Here is a 4,351-nt window from a genome sequence, read left to right on the forward strand (position 1 = left end):
AGCAGATCACCAGGCCTCACTTCTGCAGTACCACTGGGTGGGTTCAAATCACCAACCTTTAGGTTAGCAGTCAAGCACAATCTGTTTGTGCCAACAGGGACCTTATGTCCATCAATAAGGGACTAGTTAAACAAACCACAACAAAACTATTCTAGGAATTGGGCTACTAAGCTGCAAGAAAAAAAAAAAAAAAGACATATGAGGCCAATATGTGCATACTGCTTTGGAACATTCTGTCGAGCAAGTTACAGAAGAATGTATGTAGTATGATATCATTTAAATTACTGAAAGTCTAGCAAATAAAAAACTCGACTACATATTTCTTGATACAATATTTTTACATACATATATTGATAAATGCATAGAAACAGATCTGGAAGGAGCCACACTGCATAGATGCCTGTGGTTACTTTGGAGAGGAGACTGGAATTGGGGTGAGGTCCTCAAGGGGCCTTTGTCTGTATTATTTACATGTTTTATAATAAGACCTTACTTCTATTTTTCATGGGTAATTGAAAAGGAAACTGGCATGTGACTCAGGCTCCAGCAAATAACGTCAGAGCAGAGAGAAGGCTGGGCACCCTTGGGCACATCTGTTTTGTCTGTGCAGAATCCACAGAGCCCACCCAGGGCCATGGCCGAGAGGAAGACGAAGAGGAGAAAAGGAAGAGCTACCTGCCGAGCATGTCTTATACATCAGACCCTGTGTTAGGAAGTGTCATTCCTACCGTCTTTGAGTGGAATTCAACTCGGGATCATTAGAGTTAAGTTCAAGGATTGACGTTTTCACTTACTACCTATGTGACCTTGGATGAGACCTCTGTGGGCCTCAGGTTCCTGTCTGTAAAATGGAGATGACATTGCTTGCATTGCCTAACTGTTCAACCAATCCAAACTACTCATTGCTGAATGTGCACCAGGCAGGGTGCAAGATACCAAGCAACCAGAGTAGCCCCAAGGAGCCCACAGCCCTAAACAAGAGCATGTGAGCAGGTTACACAAGCCTACTGGGCTAATACGGTTTTCTGATCTAATGGGTCCCAGAGCAGGTGGTCAATAAACACTCCTTGAAGATACCTGTTGGATGGTGTCAGTTCTCAGTGGGGGACTGAAACCTTGGTGGAGGACTGGGGGTTCCTAGGGCCTTACTTTTTTCCCAGCGCATGCCTTGGAACATTTGATCCCAAAGAGATCTTTGGACAACAGTAATATAATGGGTGCTGTTCCTGGCATGGCACTTGTAGAGTTAAATCCACAAAGGGAAAGAAGGAAGATTCCAAACGGAGAAGATCCTCCAGGGGAAAATTAAGATAGAAAGGTCATCCATTAGGGGTGATGTCTCCCCTTTCTGAGACCATCGCTGGGGTGATTCATCTGTGTCAAGTCAGGTGAGAAAGACTAGCAAAGATCAATTCCTCTGTGCAAGATAAATAGTTTAAAATAATTGTGTGTGTATGGGGCCTGCTTTCCCATAATTGAAGGGAACAGAGGGCGTCGCGAGTATTTCAGGGAGAATGTCTTCTGCTCCATGGCACACAGAGTCTGAACATCACGCAGAGTGGTTAATCTTTGGCAAGAAGCCAAGGACTTTAATCAATCTCCAAAGTTTATTATGAATGACCCCCAAAGCTAATGGATCATTCTTAGCAAGAACACCATCCTGGTTACTTCCTCGTTTTTATAAATTGATCTATAGCTTTGAATCTTGGTCCTTGAGAGAGCTGCAAGAGGCATTACAACTCAGCTAATCCAGCAGGATTCTTCAATTTCCGGAAAAGTTCAGATGAAGCTGTTGTGGTTGAAGTTGGGGCAGGAGATCGGGACTCCACCCCCGCCCCCGGGCCCTCACAGGGACCCCTAAAGCCCCTTCTTGGAACCCAAGGGCTATGAAGGTGCACTTTGAAACCACTGGTCTCACCAGTCCCCCATTTTGTGGATGAGAAAGCTGAGGTTCAGGGAGAGGATGTGACTTGACCGAGATCACAGTCAAGTGTGTTGGACATGGTTGGTTGCTTGCTCACCAGCCGTTGACCAACTCCCTTTTCATTGCTTGAAGTGCTCATCTCGTGTTATAGGGGCTGAAAACTGGACGCTCGCTTTCCTGACCCCTCTTCTGGCCCGTTCTGGGAAAGGCTTATTCCCTGGTGAAAAAAAAGGAAGCAAGGAGAAATTGTCTTTCTTTTTGGCCCTCAGTGTGGCTGTGGTGAAGGCGTGATAACCTGTAGCTGTGCAGCCATCTTGGAACCATGCAAACAAAGCTTGAGGATGACCACCAGATTAGCTGGGGTCCACCCAGGAAACGGACACTACACCAGATCTTTAAGACAGAGGAGATGAACTTAGCTTGGTAGACCAAAGTGGGCCTGGGAGCCCCGAGGAGCCCCTATCCATCCTATACCATAGCCTCTGTGGGTCCTCCCAGCGCTCTGGGGAATACAGTTTGAAAACAGCTGATCTAGTCCAACCAAGTCATTGTATAGATGAGGAAACGGAGACTCAGGTTCTCTACTAGTTGACTGTAGTGACAGGAGCCCCATTCAAATTAGTCTATGAGATCAGGGGGATGTGTTGGCTCATGTAACCAAATGGGACAGGCCTGGTAGGAGTTGGTCTCAGGGATGTCTGGATCCGGGGCATCCTCAGATGTAGCTTTTTTCTTCCTTCCTTTCTCTCTTCCTCCTTTCTTTCTTTTTCTCCCTCCATCCCTTCCGTCCTTCCACCCTTCCTTCCTTTCTTTCTCCCCTCCCCATGACCCACCTTTTACTCCCATGTCTGTTGGCTTCTGCCTGGTGGCTTCTTAAACTCTTACACCCGGCTTGATTCCCTTTCATGGTCAAGAACTTGGCAGCTGGTGTCTCCAGTCGGCCTCTCCAGCTTAGCAACCCAAGAACAAAGTTCTGAATGCCTCTCTCCCAGCTCCAGCTTAAGACCCCTGGGGATCCATTTGGGTGCTAAGCCCACTGCTGGGACCACTCACGGTTTCGGAGGAGTGAGATGGTCTGATGGCCTTCATCACAAACTTAGCCCAGGGCCAGGGAGGTTGATACCAGAGAATCTGCAGTTGGCACAATCGCGGCCCCTGGAGAGAGCACTGTGAGGGGGCAGGTCCCCCGATTTGTACCTGTGACAGATCCTGTGGTGTAGTGAGGGTCCCCCGATTTGTACCTGTGACAGATCCCGTGGTGTAGTGAGGGTCTCCCGATTTGTACCTGTGACAGATCCTGTGGTTTAGTGAGAGGAGTCAGCTCTGGAAGACCTGGCTGGAGCTTCAGCTTGGCCGCCCACTTCTGTTTGCTCTTGGTGGCCATGGACCCTCTTCCTGTTGGCTATGAAACAGGAAGACCACTTCCCAGCTCACTGGCTTCTTGTGATCAATAAATACGGTAAGATCTGACAAATGCTTAGTAGCTAAAGCAAGAAGGAGTGCTTAGAGCTATTGGTGAGATTTTGGAACAGGACCTCCTGACACCCAGCTGTGAGCTCTGGCCTCAATGCCAGGCCCCCTTGCTGATTCCAACCCAGAGCTCACTTGGGAACGGGAGGGGGAGTGCCCAGGTCAACCCCTTCCCCTCGAGGTGAGCCCCTCGACTTAGGCACCCCGACTGACGGGCACCCCGGAAGCACCTCTTCCCAGGACTCAAGTGCTGGTTTCAAGCATTTTTATTTCTGGGGCCTGTGGTTCTCACATGGTTAAATAACACATTTTTAAAAATTGTTATGACCCCATCCTGAAGCTTCCCATGGTGAATTGGAAGTGTTCTCACCAATATTGCAGGCTGTACAAACTAATGAGGTAAATGAAAAAGTTATCAAGTGCCACAGTTAGAAATTAACTTATTGTTTGATGCCGTGCTCACGCCTAATGAAGTTAGAGGGGTTCTTCACACAGGAAGCAAGAATGCAAGGGCCGGTCAAGCCGATCGACCATAACATCAGGGGAAAAATCCTTCTAGTTGCCCCTCTCCACCTCTCGGCTTACCTTCCCCTGGCAAATGCCAGATGATTATGACAAATGACCAGGATTTCTAAGTCTATATCACTCAAACACAATATATGCCTTCAATTATGCATTATAGCACCAGTAATAACAGTAATTAACACATTGAACACCTACTGTGCTTGGGGAGTCCACAGATCGTGCAAATGGTTAATGTGCTTGGCTGCTAACCAAAGGTTAGAGGTTCAAGGTGCCTAGGAAGAAAGGCCTGGCGATCTACTTCCAAAAAATCAGCCATTGAAAACCTATGGAGCACAGTTCTATTCTGACACACATGGATGGCCAGGAGCCAGAGTCTTCAAATACATACACCCCGTTCCTGCCTTTGATCCTTTGCTTAGAGCTGAGCTTTCT

The sequence above is a fragment of the Trichechus manatus genome, unplaced genomic scaffold, assembly GCF_000243295.1.
Source record: "Trichechus manatus latirostris isolate Lorelei unplaced genomic scaffold, TriManLat1.0 scaffold00031, whole genome shotgun sequence".
Taxonomy (NCBI): domain Eukaryota; kingdom Metazoa; phylum Chordata; class Mammalia; order Sirenia; family Trichechidae; genus Trichechus; species Trichechus manatus.